The sequence below is a fragment of the Myotis lucifugus genome, unplaced genomic scaffold, assembly GCF_000147115.1.
Source record: "Myotis lucifugus unplaced genomic scaffold, Myoluc2.0 scaffold_0, whole genome shotgun sequence".
Taxonomy (NCBI): domain Eukaryota; kingdom Metazoa; phylum Chordata; class Mammalia; order Chiroptera; family Vespertilionidae; genus Myotis; species Myotis lucifugus.
In genome coordinates, this window is record NW_005871048.1 from 2,732,161 (window position 1) to 2,749,846 (window position 17,686).

The following is a 17,686-nucleotide window of genomic DNA, read 5'->3' on the forward strand; positions in this document are numbered from 1 at the left end:
AGTATTTGCTTCATAGACAACATATGGAAATTATTCAAAAATCAGTAAATCTGAAATACCTAAAAAGTGTTGAGAACTGTTGTATTTGTAGCTTTAATTTCAGGGAAGAAAAGAATTATTAATTGAAACGCAAGCAAAAGAGAAGAAATTTGATCCTTGGCAAGGTTTAATGTGTGGCAAGTCAAACACCAGGGAAAAGGCTTTAAATAGACCACCTCAGAAAGGCGAGTGGCTTTGTCAGTGTTCTTAGTGTTCATTATGCTCACAACCTACCAACACATCTCAAGGCAATGAATTATTGCTGTGCTTGTAAGATGTTGATTATTATTTATGATTCTGTGAGGTTTGTGAGATGCTTGCTGAATGTGAAAGCCGTTCAGCAAGTGCGTGAGTCCCAGAAACTGGTCAGATAGAGCTACATAGCCACTTTGAATGTATCACATTTGCTATAATTTATGAAGGGTTATTTTGGCCATCCTGACTTACATTAGCTAAAGAAGTTACATGACCAATAAATCCCAAGACTGGGTAGAAATTTTAGGTAAGAGAAAAAAAAAACAATTTAAGAGAATGAAAGATGCAAAAAGCATGATTGAGTGCCTTAACAGACTTCATTCTTAATTTTTAGCTACAACTAACATACTATTTATTATATGCTTTTATATACATGTCCTGGTGAAAACACAATAGCTTCTGAATTAATTTCTAAATTTTAGTAACTAAATAAATTTTATGGACTATACTACAACTGTAAAATTACAAATAAAAATATAAACATATAGCAATTACCTCCTTCTTCAGAAGCATATTTACAAGAAAAAAATGCCATAAACATTATTATAAGGATTTACTATTTGTCATTTATCAGATGATGGTTATGGCCTTCCAGGAATCCTCTTCTAATCTGTGCTACTGGAAACAGACAGTTATCAAATATTTAATAATAAAATATCTTCCTTACAATAGTATAAACAAAAACAAAAAATATTGACTGAAATAAGACAACTTTGTCAAGAGAAAATCGTTCTTTGTGTAGCAGGCATCAGCAGTCCCTTTAATCAAGGCCTAGTTCGATGAAAGGGAGGCTTTCTGAGGCCGCTCCAAGAACAAATGTATCCTCATGATAGAATGGTTCCCAAAATAAGCTGTCATGTTTGGCTTCTCTCTGTGGGTGTATTGAATTTCCTGAATAATCCTTCTGTCATTTCACACACAGCAGATGCAGCCGATCAGCAACCAGACAAAACTCTTGCTAGTGGAGGTCGTTTCTCACTGCCTCTACAGGAACTGCTTGCATTTGCCTCTTGATTTGCCTAATGACATTAAAAGCAAACAAAAAACACGATTAATGGATTATGAAAATCCCACAACTTACCAAAAAAAAAGGAACAAATAATCAGCACTCCATTAGTTGAAGTTGGGAGATATAAAAGAGATCAAAATCACAAATGAGGTGACAGTGCAGGTTATCCCAGATTGATAACCTCTTGTCAAAGTAAGTCATTTTCCTGGTTCATTTACAACTTCAGAAATAAATTTTTTTCTGGGTTGCTTAATAGCTAAATTATATTTTCTCAAGATTTTTTTTTACATCTTTTGAAACTTATCTTTAAACATTTATTTTAGAAGATATCATTATGATTTTATTTTATTAGCAGAAACATCCAATTTTGTGGCAGGGAATTCTTCAGAATCTATTAACCATTTGTTGTTTTAAAATAATTGAAACACTACGTTACATTAAGATGGTATTGACCGCAGGAGCAAAGCCAGGAATCTAATGGTAAACTTGTCACCTTCCTGATTGATTTTATGATTCAAATGTTCAATTACTCCCATTAGATATTGACATGCTAGGGAAATAAGTACTTTATATGAATTTCTAAAAGATACTTATTGAAAATATACAGTAAAAAAAAACTGTTCTGGAAAAACAATCATTGTGTTTGCTGGTTCTTTGCTACAGAAAAAGCATTAAAAAAAAAGCATTCATCCATATGGTGTCATTTGATATTACAACCTGACACTAATATTAATGGTATATCAGGGGCTTTTCACTGTGTACAAACTGCTAAGTACAGCATAGTTAATAAGCCTGGGTTAAAAATAATTTTATCTAGCAAACATAGTGGCATATAACTATGTTTCAGGCTGCATTAAACACTGATAATCTATATAAGGTACTTCATTAAAAGCTACTGTGTAGAAATTTGAATTTATACAACAGCTAAATTAAGGATTGGTTTATTTGCAATATTGAAAGTTTATTCACGTCATTGAAAATCTGAGCTTTGTTAGGGGAAGTCCAGGTTTTAATTATTCACAAACTTTTGTGCAGGTGAAGATTTGTACATTTGGCCAGAAAAAGGATACATTGTTGTCATCAGATTTTGAAAAGATTATATGTTTCAATAAAGTTTAAAAATTATGTTTCTTTAGTGTAATGTCCACCCCTCATCATCAAATATAATTTGATTTACAAAATGTTGATTTAATTTGTTTTGCAAAACAGAGTGTACCCACATAAGAAAAAAAATGCTGCTATAAAATGAAAAAAAAATATATGTGTGTTGATTATGAGAATAAATTAACTCAAAACCTTAGGAATATCATTAAAATATATTACAATATCTTATTTTTAAACATAATTCTTAAAGGTGCATAGAAGATAGCGATATAAGCAGAGCTATTGAGATCTTACAATATACAATATGCCAGACTTAGTTCTATTTATAGCAGGGGTGGGGAACATCTGGCCCATGGGCTGATTAAGGCCCCCACAAGGCATGAGGGGTGAGTTAATTAATGTTTGAACAAATATAGCAGGCTAATTTTTAAGTTGATAATTTTGTATGGCCCTAGGCAGAAGAAACATTTCCTACCCCTCTTTATAGTATTTCATTTTACATCTTGACACTCTGTGGTGATAACCATTACAATTATTGCCCCTTCTCATGAAGAAACCAAGACCTGCAGAAGTTAAACTATTTACCCAAGATCTTACAGCTAGTAACTAGAGGGCCTGAAATTCCGATATACTGCATGTCTTTGTGGAACTAAAATCCATACTCTCCATCACTCTGCTATAATGCATTCCCTACAGCCCTCCATCACTCAAAATATTACTGCGGATATTATAGGTCATGGAGTACTCAAATTCATCTACTGAATATTTAATCAGAGGCCCAATAATCACAGTACATATATTCTTCTGGAAACGGAGAAGTGGGTTTTATTTGCCTTCCCTCCAATCCCACTCCCTCACATCTTTTCAGCAACAAATATTAGCAAGTATCACCTCACCTATCTTTTTTTTTTTTGCACTTATTTTCTGTTGGAGGCAAAAGGCATGGCAACTTAATTCCAGATTAGGTTTCTCTTAAAACTCATGTCATCAAAGAGTTGTCATTTATGTAAACAACTGGCCAGACTTATTTGTGTTTGTTTGCGGTGTGTGTGTGTGTGTGTGTGTGTGTGTGTGTGTGTGTTGTAGAATTAAATAAAATACACTTTTAGGAAAACTATTTTAAATTCCTTTTTTAAAAAATTTACATAATGAACCTCAAAGACTTTCTTTCATGTCAACAGAAAAAACTTCCCAGGGATACTGTGTGCCAGGCACATCTTTGGCTGCGTCCTAAAGGAAGGGAGTGCAGATTTAAATCCTTCATGCTGCTTATGAGTGACAGAGTTACATTTCTGTGATAGCATCTGTATTTGGACAACTAAGTCATGCTGCTTCTCTTGGAATCTTCTGGAGCTTGTGCACATATGTAGCAGTGAAAATCAAAAGCATAATCTGTAGGACAATATATTTCACACCTCTTAACTCAATGGATTTTAAAACAACCTGGTGAGATTGTAACTAATGAGGAAACTGAGGTTTAAAGAGATTTAGTGACTTGCTCACTAGGTAGAAGTATTGGGTGGAATCCAAGTAGTCTGATTCCAAGTTACAGCCTCTCTCTCCCTACATTGCATGGCATAGCTGGTCATTCTGAAAGTCACCAAATGGAGAAGGAAGAGGTAAAATTCTGATTGCCCCTACTTAGATCTGAATCACTGCTCTGGGAAAATCCTGGACAGCATTTCTCTTATGTGGAATGATTGCCTTACTACTTAGATGCTCTGTGAATGAGGACTGGGGCTACTCCTGGTGGGCCGATCCCCAGCCTTCTACGGAGGTGCATATTCTGTTGAACTTTCCATTGACAGCAGTCATTCCCCTTGTGCTTGTGGCTCACGTCTAGAAGTAAAATAATCTATCAACTCCTCCATAGGAGACATCGTAAGTTTTATTTCTTTTGAATTGTCAAGGCTGGGAACTCTCTTAGCCTTTCACACATATTTCTGGACTTCTCTTAATTAATCAAAATAAGATAGTAAAAATTGGTAATATGAACAGGGAATCTGACTTTGGGCTGAAGACGAAGCAACAGCTGTTGTTTGTTGTGTTTTTTTAAAAAAACAGAATGTGTGGCTGTCACTCAAATGTGGCTTGACCAGGATAATATTACAAATGAGGTTGTATGTTCCCCTTCTCCATCCATCTCCCCAATCTGGGATTTTCCTCCATTCCCCCTTCAGTCTACCTCTAACTCTCACCTTTCAAATTCTTGTGTTGTCACATTCCTTCGTTTGAGAAAAAATATTTGTTTGATAAAAACATTAACTTGTGTTGTTCACTGCTTGAATTCATTGTTCTGTGAAAATATGGTGCCTTACTAAACTTAATGAATGTGCGAATAAAATCCCTAGAGCAGCGGTTCTCAACCTGTGGGTCGCGACCCCTTTGGGGGTCGAACGACCCTTTGACAAGGGTCGCCTAAGACCATTGGAAAACACATAAATAATTACATATTGTTTTTGTGATTAATCACTATGCTTTAATTATGTTCAATTTGTAACAATGAAAATACATCCTGCATATCAGATATTTACATTAAGATTCATCACAGTAGCAAAATTACAGTTATGAAGTAGCAATGAAAATAATTTTATGGTTGGGGGTCACCACAACATGAGGAACTGTATTAAAGGGTCGCGGCATTAGGAAGGTTGAGAACCACTTCCCTAGAGGGTGTTATTAAATGTTTCCTCTAACTTGCATAATAAAAAACATGTAAGTAAGCATTTTTTGGGGGGACGGCATTTAATGTGGAGAAAGCAGACAGAGTCAAGGAGGTGGAGGCAATGTGGAATGGGAACAGAGGCTTTCTTTCCCCCCAAATGACAATTTCTAGATCCCTGACGATGCGTCATAAGCAGAGGGCCAAATGAGACATTTGTGGATCAATTCCTTGCATTAGGAAAAGGCTTAAAGTTTTTAATCTTTCACCCACATTAACACAGAAATGGTGAGTGACGAGTATTGTTATTCTAGAGGAGGAACCAGAGGCGCCTCTGGAGGAGGAATGAGTGTGCCTTATACAATACCCAGCCCTCCCCAAGCAACATTTCCTAGGGAACTGTGCATCCCAGCATTAAGAATGAAGATATTTATCTCTTTTTATCTACCAGAGAATCTACACAAGCCAGGACATATATAAGGAGATCCTTAAATCTATACAGATACAAGTACATGCAAATAAGTTGGTATAGAATTTCTAATCCTATTGTGAAATCAAAACAGAGGAGTGTCCTTAAGAATCCTGGTGCTAAAGGAAGGGAGTTAGTTCTTTAAAATAACAAGCACAGATACAAGAGCTGTCATCAACCTTCTTTGTCAAAAATAAACAAACTTGAGACCAAGTTTCCTTTTGGTTATTCTAAAATCCCCATGTTGCCATACAGTATGTGATATATTATATAGGAATTTCAAACTCAGTATTTGATCTCTGTGCTTTAAGATACAACATGTTAAAGTTACATTTCTATACACTGAAAAGTCTACATTGTAAAGTAAGGAGAGAGAATATGCCACAGAGGGCGTCTCACTGTGAGACGGTTTAGTACAATGGAAGTGGTACGGCTACGGGTGTAACCAAAGTGTCTGTTGGTCAGGCCTGAAGATGCACTGGGAGAAGATCTGCTCCCAAGCCCACACGGTTGTTGATAGGATTCACTTCCTCAGCATCAGTTCTTTGTTATCTTGACCAGAGTGTCCCCTTGGTTCCTTGTCGGGTAGGTCTCTCCAACTCGGCAGCTTGTTTCATCGAATCAGGCAGCCAAGAAGGCAATAGGGAGAATCTGCTGATAAGATGGAAGTCTCCGTGTTTAATAACCTAATCATGGAAGCGGAATCCCACCCCCTTTGCCATATTCTATTGGCAGGACAGAGAGGAGAGTCACAGGGCCAGCTCACACTCAAGCGGAGAAAATTTCAGAAGGTTGTGAATACCAGATGCTGGGATCATTGGAGACCATCCTAGGGGCTGCCTACTATACTAATGCATTTCAAAAATCACCTAGATAAGGACTTAAGTATTTACAAAGGTAAAAAATATACTTTTGACAAAGAATAAGAAAAAATAATGCCTAATAGCCATTTTTTACAGCCTCATCTTAAAATATATTTTAAAACTCCAAAGAAAAATAAAGGTGTAAAATAGCTATAAGATATGCATTTGAAACAATAAATTATTTTTATGTGTCAAGTTTAAAAAGATTAAATATTTAATTGATAATCCTTGTTGGCAAGGATAAACAGATTCTTTGTAATCTGCTTGTGAGATTAAACACATCTGAGGGCAATCTGGTAACATCAAGATTTACATACCTTTTGACTTATCAATAGTACTCCTGGGTACTTATTTTATAGAAATCATTAAGCCAATGTATAAAGATTTATGTACCTGGCTGTTTATTACAGTGATATGTTTACTTCTAAAAAAAAATGGAGATGATTTAGAAGTCCATCAGGAAGGATCAGCTAAATAAAATATGTTAATACAACCACATAATAAAATATATTGCAACTGTTAAAAATGGTTCATATATAATTTATAATCATGGAACTATGTCTATGATATATTTCTAAACAAAAAAGGCAGATTATAAAAACTCTTCCATCCTGTGACAGGCAGAATTATTTATGTGGAACTATATATGTGTGTGCTGGTGTTGTCCATTGTGGCACAGGAAAAAAACCTGAAAGGATATTGATCAAAATATTAATAGTGTTTATCTTTGAGTTGTGGGCCTATGGATGATCTTTATTTTCTTTTTCATACTTTTCTGTATTTTTCTGTTGTTGTTTTTTTTTTACTTTGAGCATATTTGCATTGTATAATGACACAAAGCAATAAGACTATTTTCAAAATAATATTTAATACATTTCCTCCTATACCACTATATAGGAATGTTCTAAGCTTTTATCATATGTTAATCAAAACCACATAGCATCATGAGATCCTTTCATTCCGAATGTAATAGCTACTTCTATTGATACATGAATATGTTCCAAGCTTCTTGGAAACATATACTTACTTAAAAAAAACACCAAACTTCAAATTCTCAATACACACAAATACCATCAATCAAAAGGGAACTAGAAATTAACTGTCAGGTTTCTCCTTAGCCTGGCTATTTTGGAAGAATAACTCACCGAGCACCAGGAATAATGATTTTGATGAGTTAAATAAGAAAATAAATCTTGGGTTGCTACAGCTAATTATTCACTCATCACTTATTCTTCGTACCCTCAACATATTTTTAGTATCTACTATGTATCACTCATTCCAAGAAGTGCTGGGAAATAAATCAGAAACACACTGTGCCTGCTCTTACAGCTTCAGAACAACAAAGCAAAGAATTCACTGGGGAAGGTGTCTCAAAGTCCAGAATTCCCCAGCCCCCAGTTCATGAGTCAGGAAGTAGATTTTTACCTTCCCTTCTTTACCTATATTTATTTTTTGACAGCAAACTCAAACACATTTCTTTCTTCCATCCTGTAGTAGGCAGAATTCTAAGATAGCCCCCACAATTTTGCCCCCTGATGTTACTCCCATGATTGTGTTTTGTTATAAAAGGGATTTTGCAGATGTAGTTAAGGTTATTCTAACTAATTGACTTCAAGATAGAAAAATGATCTGGATAGCCTAACCTAATCAGCATAAACCCCTTTAAAAGCAGAACATATTTCTCTAGATAGTTGCAGGAGAGAAAGTCCGAGAGATTTAAAATGTGAGAGAGATTCCAAATGTGAGAGAGGAAGGCTCTCCATTGCTGAAATAGAAGGCACCATGGGGCAAGGAGCTCAGAGCATTCTCTAGGAGCTGAGAGCAGTCTGTCACAAGAAAATGGGACTTCAGTCCTACAACCTCAGGGAACTGATTCGGCCAATAGTACAGGAATGAGTTTGTAAGAGAACACCCCAAGCTTCAGGTGCGAATGCAGAGCTGCCACCTTGATTTTAGCCATCAGCAGAGAACCTAGTCATGCCATCTAGACTTCTGGATTACAGAACTGTGAGATAATAAAGGGATATAATTTAAAGCTACCAAGTTTGTGGTCATTGGCTACACAGCAATTTTTCATTTGTATGTTATTCCTGGGAACTAGTTAATACACTACAGTATACCTTTAACTGAGATCCTTAGATTTCAACTACCGTCCTTATTGTCCACATGGTGAAATAGAGGGCTAGATTTCTAGCCCTAGTGGCTTTTTTCCTTTTTTAATTAATTGAATTATTTTTTTTTGTTTTAAACAATCTCAAACTTGTAGAAAAGTTGGAAGGTGTTTTTTTTGTTTTGTTTTTTTCTCAACCACGTGGGTGTATACATATATTGCTGACGTGTTGCTCAATGATCTCTAAACACTTTGGTGCAGTTCTTATAAACAAGAACATTCCCCTGCATACTTACAATACAGTCATTGAAATCAGGAACTTCACCTCAATTCCTCTCTCAGAACCCATTCAATTTTCACAAAGTATCCACACAATTTCCTTTATAGCAGGAGATCCAGTTTAGAGTTACATACTGTGTTTGGTTGTCACGTCTCTTTAATCTCCTTCCACTTGGAACAGTTTATCATTCTCTCCTTGGCTTTCATCATCTTGAAACTGGAGGATTGCAGGCCAGTTATTTTGGATAATGTCCCTCAATTTGGACTGGTCTGTAAGTATGATAGTTGTTCATTTTGGCAAAAATACTAAAGAAATAATATTGTGTTCTTCTCATTGATTACTATAAAATAGCACATAATTTCAACTTTTATGATTACTAATCATGTTAACTTTGATTACTTACGTTGGTGTCTGCCAAGGTTCTCCATTGCAAAGTATTCTTTTTCCCTTTGTAATGAACAAATGCTTTGTTGGAAAGTAAGGAACTATGTAAATATCTCATTCCTCACCAAACTTTAAATTTATTCATGCATATATATCAGTATGGACTTGTTTCCTGTGTTATTCAATGCTTTGTAATGTACTATTATCATTATTTATTTTAATATTCAAATTGCCAGGAATTTGGACAAAGGGAACTCCATAATGCTGGCTTTGCCTCAGCATTATTTTGACAAAACCCACTATTCTTTGAGCACTTTCTTACTTTATGACACAGCAAGATGTCCTGGGTTCATTGTGTCCTTTCCCTTCCCCAGCCCTGGAACTGGCCATTTTTCCGGAGAATCCTGTTTTTTGTCAGTGAAAAATGGTATTTAGAAACCAAGATCCAGACACTTTTAGGATTGTTCCTGCTTCCAATCACATTGGGCTTTTTTTTTTTAACTTTTCCAAAACACCATGTGCTTTCTGCCTAAGGCTTTTGTATATATTGTTCCCTCTACCTAGAATGCTCTTCCCTCCTCCCCACAGTGAACTCTTCCTACTCATCCTTCAGATCTCAACTTAAATCGTGCTTCTTCAAAGAAACCTTCTATCAGTGCGCAGACTGGTTGAGGTCTCCTGTGTCATGTTCCTTTAGAGAAGTTTATAATATAGTAATCATTTGGTAGCATATGTTCCCTCCTCATTAGACTGATAATCTCTGAAGGACAAAGGCTGTCTGTTTTTATCAACATGGTATCACTAGTGCCTAGCACTGTGCCTGGCACATATAGTGTGAGTGGGTGAGTGAGTGAGCGAATGAATGAGGGAATAAACAAATTAATGAATGAAGTCAGAACTCAATCCCAGAGCTTTCCTAGTTAGTCAGCAGTGAACACTTAAAACTTTTAAAGGTTAACTCACTGAAATAGTACTCACTAAATTCTCAGACATAAAGGCACAATTTCATTCTTTCTGACAAAACCCTGAGTTTTACACACTGGATCAAATAATTTTCCACATTATTTCATCTTGGAATGGATCCATGCAAAAATGGAAAACCAAGTATTCTCTGAAAAGATTTGCCATTATTGATTTAATCACTTGGTTTTATTCTTCATTAGATTTATTATATTCTAAGTAACTTTGCTAAGTTGCTAAGAAAACAAAATGCTGTGAAAGAATATTTAATTTGATTGCATAATACTAAATCTTCACCACCTCCTGAGTTCCTAATTAAATCTTGTTTTTTTTCACGGCGCCTTGTCCTTGAATGTGTGCTGCTCTGAAAGTCTCAGAAGTGGAATTTCTGGTAGATAAAATCCAGAGACTTCCTTTGAAATGTGGATGCCTAATAGTTCTACCATTGTCTCTACAGGAAGGTCAAACATACAGTTGTCTTCTTGGCCTCGTGCTTTTATGGCTTCCTCTGGTTTTGAGTCAGACTTGGATGCAACAAAGACGCACCTCTGGTTTCTGTCTCTCCCCAGAAGTAACTCCAATAACCGTCCCTGGGAATTATGTCAGACCTTCTGGCATCCTTTGAAGCATTTGATTATTGAATTCCGTTGACTTGCTAGAAGGAAAGTGGGGTCAGAAGGGCAGGCCTGAAACAGTTATAGTTCTTTTAGTCCTAAGAGATACATTAGGAGAGGTTTCAAAAAGCTTTTTCTCATTTTATATTTTCTCAAATGGGCTTCTGAGACATTTGGTAATTTGTCTTCCAGTCATTTTCTGTTACGTAGTGTTTATGATAAAAACAGAGGATCTCATCACAACTTACACAATGAGAAACTAATTTTTCCTTTTCCCTGACTGGTATGGCAGTTTTGTTTTCTTCCATTCTAAGATATCTGGCAAAGTGAAGACTTGATTGAAAGAAATTACCTGTGGTTCCATTCAAATGAGATGAGAAATGCAGACCACCACTCAGGTGAATTGGGGATCTCTCCTTTGTTCTTCTGAGGCTGCAGTGAGGGGAAGAGTCTTGGCCATGTTAAGGCTCCTGCAACTTAATATTTAATACTTCCCACCAAAGAATCTAACCAGTATTCATAAATTCAAGAAAAATCTCTCTATTCTTTAGCCCCTTCCAGTGGCATATTTTCCTCATTTGCGGAGTCATGTATCAGGTGGTGTAGCATTCACTCATGACCCATTTAATGTGGTTCTAAAAAGGAATCTCTATTAGCATATCACATCTCAAAAGTAATTGCGATGGATGCAATTCATGGATGTGATTAGTTAACTAGAATTCGTTACCTACACTGAGAACATCATTATGTGGGCTTCGCTAAATGAACTAAAATATCTTGACCAGGGCCCAACTCAGTATTCAGAGAATCAAAGGCAAAGAATCAAAGCAAGCTTACAAAAAACCCTCTAATGAGAACACTGTGTAAAAATACATAGTTCAGCTTTGAAGTAAAAAAAAACACACAAAAAAAAACCAAAAAAAAAAACCTGAGCAATTAGGCTCTAACACTTTTTAAACAGAGATACATTTTAGTTGTTGGATCACTTTAGAATTTTAGGAGGGAGATTAACACTTTATGTGAGATTTCTAGCAAAGGGAAGAGAGGGATTCTGCATTCAGTAATGGCCCAGAAGATGGGACTGCGGAGGACCATCTCTTTCCTCTAGGACTGTGTTTTATTTGTCAAAATGAATGTAGGGTAGCAAGTCATTCCTAGTATTTAGTAATACTCTCCCAGGTCAGCAGAGCACCCTGTGTGCCAGACATAGCAGAGCAGAGCATGCTGACAGGAACAGAGATGCTGGGGATAGTCTCGCCCGGTCAAATGCCAGTCTCTGGCCATGAGGAATGTTGGGTGAGGCTCTGTTAAGTTATCCGAAGAATGATTAGATATCTGGTATATTTGTCTGTGTAGAGACCCTCTTCCACATCCTCCTGAAAGCTATTTAAATTTAAATCCTACAAACGCCATATTCCTTGGAGGAATCTGAAAATCTCTACCTACCAGGGCAGAGGAGTAGGGATGATGTTATGATAGGAAGTGCATACATTTCTGGCATAAATGTTTGTTTGCCTCTGCTTGTCAACATCTGAGTAGTTTCTCTGTCCTCCCACGTGGAGTCAGATGATATCCAGTGAACATCCCCTCCCTCGGAGGCTAGTGTTTATCTTCCAAGTGCTAATATTGAAAGGAAGCTCTTGATTCGGGCAACAGTGAGCCAGGGGGTTTCTGAGCATTTCTCCTCTTCCCGAGTCTTCCATGAGGGAAATTACCTTACAAATCACTGTGCTACTTTTTCAACATAAATCACAAGTGTCTTCCTGGCCAGAAGTAAAAGAGCAAATGTATTTAAATAAAAATTAAATCTATTCATATATCTATTCTCCTTTTAACTTTTAGGCATGGTTATGAAATGTTTTTAAAATTAAAAGATAATAAGTTTTTAAAAGTATGTACAAAAATGAAACCATTTAAAGAGTCTATAAGATGCCTGACAAAATTCTTATTTCAATTATAGTTCTTTCTTACATAAAAATTAAATCACTTTATAGAATTAAAAACTGAAATTTGTAAGTTCAGTGAAGACAGGGATCATTGTAACCTTAATACCCAGGAAGTAGTAAGTGGTTAATATTCTTTTGTTGAATGAATTAATAGATGAATGGAATATTGACAAAATCAAAGTCTTATTAGTAAGATATAAATAATAATAAAATAATAATACAATTATATAATTCTTTTTATAATTAAACATGATTTTGATTTATCTAGTGAAATTTTTAGTGATTTTATCTTTATCTACAAGAAAGACATTCTAGGAAACTATTATTACTGTTGATATTGATAATATATCTAATTGTTTTTCTGATCTCTATATTTGTGCTGTTCTGGCCTTTCTTTTCTTTATTAAACATATTTTCAGACTCATCTCTGTTAAAGAGAACTATACAATGGCAAGGACAACTGACTCTGAAAATGACATAACATGCTGAAAAATAGCAATGGCAAATGCACAAAGCAAACCAGACTGTTTTCTTGGCAATTTTAAAACTTGTCATATCTATGATCATTATTTAACTGTAAATTGTATGATGAAAATTTAGAAAATTAGGTTTATTAATTTTTATTTTTCAGAAGCCTTTTATGTCTCTAGAAAACAGAAGTTAAACTGTTGTAAAAACTCAGAAAATAATTTAGAACAGTTCTTAGACTTTCATATTTTTTAAACCAGTGTAGACAATGAATCAATATTTGTCATCTACTAAGTACCAGCACCGTGCTAAATACTTCACAGTATGTAGAGTATATTCAAGTAACATATTTCTTATAAGGCTAAAAAATGTAACTGACAATTATGAAACAAATAACTCAAAATGGAAGGAATTAAGTCTTAGCTAATTAGGGGGGGGAAAGATGCTTGGGAAAGATGTCATGAGGTGGTTGAAACTGACCTTATGTCTTACCGATATGATCCAGGAAAATGAAAGGAGGTGTGGCACATTAGACAGAAGGAACTTGACAACAGAGAGGGGAATGCACATGGCATGAGTGAAATCAGAATACTGGCCCAAGGAGAACTGGTGGTGCTTTATCAGAAAAGTGTATGGGATACTGGAACCCCTTTAGAGCATGCTATCATCTGTTTATTGTTAGCAGAGGTGTGAATGGAAGGAAAGATTTCTATTGGAAGCCAAGTTAAACCTTAACAACATTCACTTATCAGGGGAGTAATTTTAAATATTAATTTTTTCTTTCCTCCTGTGCCCATTATGGGTCTTGACATATGGGCTGTCATTCACCTAGGACCAGTTCTCTGATGAGGCTGGAGAGCAAAGACTCTGAATTCCTGGCTCCTATATTCAAAAGCCTCAATGCAAGTGCAGTGTATGATTTCAAAAAGATTTGAAAGGAAAAGCAATATGGCAAAATATATCCACACTTCTACCCCAGCTCTCAGACCACAAAACCATATAAGCTGTGTAGGAAATGGGAGCAAATTTGGAAGAGAATCAAGAACCTATAGCCTTTTCTTTGTTCCCTGACCCTGACTCTCCTCCATCACTCTCCCCATAAGTGAAGGTGGGGAAGGATACAATAGAATTGTCATTTAAATTTTGGTTTCTGATAACAAAAGAGACACATCTCTTGCACCCTGGGTGAGACTCAATGAAAGAGCAACCTTCCTAGAGAAGTCCCTGGCACCATCATGATGAAACAAAATACCTCACTGGTTCTGTCTAAACTCTAGTTAGTGATCAAGCCAATGTCCTCCATGAGAATAGATTTGCTGATAATAGAGCAGAGATGGATAAGAGACAGTGTTAGGGACACAGTGAGATCCTTTCAGCATCCCTGAACCCTGAATCACAAGATGTGGGGAGATAACTAGGACATGGAAAAGAAGACCAAAAGATTGGGCCAACGAAAATGCAGCATGACAACCAGAGAACATGGCAACTCACAAACTTCTAAATTGGTAAACCCTGGGATGATGCTAATGGTCAAACTCTAACATTTTGTTAGGTGAAAAACATGATCTGTGCCTGAAAATCAAAGCAGATTTGTTAATGCTCAAAGACATCTGCATAGGATCAAACACATCAAAATAAGAAGCAAATGGCTTCTTTCCCAATACTATCGAATGACTTTTGAGCAAGATTCTTTAACAGCCTACCCCAGTCCTCCAATTTAGACTCAACTCAAAGCCAAGATAAAGTTTCATCCAAAATGTGTCTTGGTTATAAACTAGGATTGCCTGAGAAATTACATACTTTCACAGAATATACCTAGAATAAATTATGATTATGTTTGAGTATATGAAGACTAAAAGCCAGAAAATGTATTTTGATTATAGAAAATAGTGTTACATTTTTGAACGTCAGTCCATGTACTTGAAATGCAAGCCTGCTAAATTCATCTTCAAGGCCCCTCAATTGCTGGTGGCTTCACCTTCCCCTTTGGCTTTCTCCACCCACCCATCTTTCAGGGGCCAAGGCTCAAAGTTATCTAACCCAAAATATCAATAGTGCTGCTGTTAAGAAACCCTGCTATAGCTAATTTCTCTTCATTTCCTGAGTGATAAAATGAACATATTAGTTCCATTTCTACCTGTGGGTGGAGAGACCAGAAATAGTCTTTCTGGATCCAGCCAAATACCTGTATTGTCTGAACGGAACCCTGAAACATCCACGGTCATCAACCTATAACTCTTGCCCTTAACTCATAGAATATTGACAAATTGTCATGAAAGTTCTTTTGACTTTTTTCTTTTATCTGTACTGTTATCTAGTGTCTTTGTGAGACACCTCTGCCCAAAATACTAGTCTGCTTAGATGCGGCCTACCATCGCCATCACCATCAGCGTGCTATAAGCAAAGCCTATCTTTAATTGAATGCTTACTATGTGTCATGCTCTTGATATGCAACTCTTCATTTAATCTGTACAACATTTTGAGGTAGGTTTTATTATGCTAAAACTAAGGATCAGAATTAATAGTTATCAGGAGTGTCCCTGCCACTGTGGCTGCCTGTGTTTGCGGGTCGCAGAGAGCAGAACATGGTGGGCGGGGTGTGTCGCGATGCTGGAGCTGGCAGTGCAGAAGGTGGTGGTCCACCCCCTGGTGCTGCTCAGTGTGGTGGATCATTTTAATAGGCAAGGTTGGAAACCAGAAGTGTGCTGTTGGTGTGCTTTTGGGGTCATGGCAAAAGAAAATACTGGATGTATCCAACAGTTTTATAGTCCCTTTTGATGAAGATGACAAAGATGATTCCGTCTGGTTTTTAGACCATGATTATTTGGAAAACACGTATGGAATGTTAAGAAGGTCAATGCCAGAGAAAGAATAGTTGCATGGTACCACACAGGCCCTAAACTACACAAGAATGACATCGCCATCAATGAACTCATGGAAAGATACTGCCCTAACTCAGTATTAGTCATCATTGATGTGAAACCAAAGGGCCTGGGACTGCCCACAGGAGCATATATTTCAGTGGAAGAAGTTCATGATGGAACTCCAACCTCAAAAACATTTGAGCACGTGACCAATGAAATTGGAGCAGAGGAAGCTGAAGAAGTTGGGGTCGAACACTTGTTACGAGACATCAAAGACACTACTGTGGGCACTCTTTCCCAGCGGATCACAAACCAGGCGCATGGTTTGAAGGGACTGAACTCCAAACTTCTGGATATCAAAGGCTGTCTGGAGAAAGTGGCTACAGGCAAGCTTCCCATCAACCACCAAATCATCTACCAGCTGCAGGATGTCTTCAACCTGCTGCCAGATGTTGGCCTGCAGGAGTTTGTCAAGGCCTTTTACGTAACGACCAACGACCAGATGGTTGTGGTGTATTTGGCCTCCCTGATCAGTTCAGTGGTTGCCCTGGACAACCTCATCAACAACAAGATTGCCAACCGGGATGAAGAGAAGAAAGAAGGGCAGGAAAAAGAAGAGAGCAAAAAGGATAGAAAAGATGATGAAGAGAAAGATAAGGGAAAGAGTGATAGGAAGAAAGGAGAGAAAAAGAAGAAAAAATAAAACATGTAACTTTTTAATTTGTAAATTAAAATCTTATAAACTGACTTGTGTGCCACCAGAGGGTTCTTTTCATTTAAGTGCTTGTTAAAAAGCTGTATTGATAAGAGCTCTCCGCCCCAGGTCACTCTTGCTGTGGCATTACATGGAAGTGAATGGATAGAGGGACTGATCTTGTACCTAAACTGCAGCATAGGACGCTATGAATTGGGATTAGGACAGCTCAGGCTTCAGATTGTGTGACAAAAGTAAACAGCATTTTGGGTACTCTTCATTCTTTTATCTGTAAAACCAGGAGTTGAATTTTCCCCATCTCAAAAGACTCTTGGGGTCTGCTTCTGGCAGTTTGCAAAATTGCTAAGTGGAATGCGTGAATTCCCAAAGTGCTCTGCCTCCAACACCTCTGAGTTCCAACCCTTCTCAACTCTGTTGAGAACACCACGCCACGGGACACTTGGACCTTGAGCTCTGGCATTCTCGGGGCTTGGGATCCAGCTCCATGTATTGTTTACCTTAAGGACAATTAAATGGCTTGGTTAAAAAAAAAAAGAATTAATAGTTATCATCCCAAAGCTCATATCCAAAAGGAGCATAGCCTAATTTGATGATAAAATTGTTCTAATGATTATTTTATACTTCACTACCCCCTGCCTACCCTTTTTAAGTTAATTACTATTCTGCAGAAAATAACATAGTCACGTACCATGCTCTCCCAATTGACTAAACTGGATGGTCCATATTGATCTAACCCCTCCTATGACTCCGATTTTGAATCAGGGCTATCTAGAAATGCCCACCCCCCTTTTTTTTCAGACTCGTCAGATTGGTGAGTATCATTGAATAACAGCACAAACCTAAACTACATCTAACTTTACACATTCCTTGGACAATTTTATAGTCTAGAATCCAATCTAGACCCCATGTTGTATTCAGTTGTCACATCTCTTTTGTCTCTTTTA

The 17,686-nt window shown here is 36.8% G+C and overlaps 1 pseudogene; it reads left to right on the forward strand.

Annotated features, from left to right (window-relative positions):
* Positions 1–15,770: 15,770 nt before the first annotated feature.
* Positions 15,771–16,730, forward strand: LOC102438854 (annotated as a pseudogene).
* The last annotated feature ends 956 nt before the right edge of the window (positions 16,731–17,686 follow it).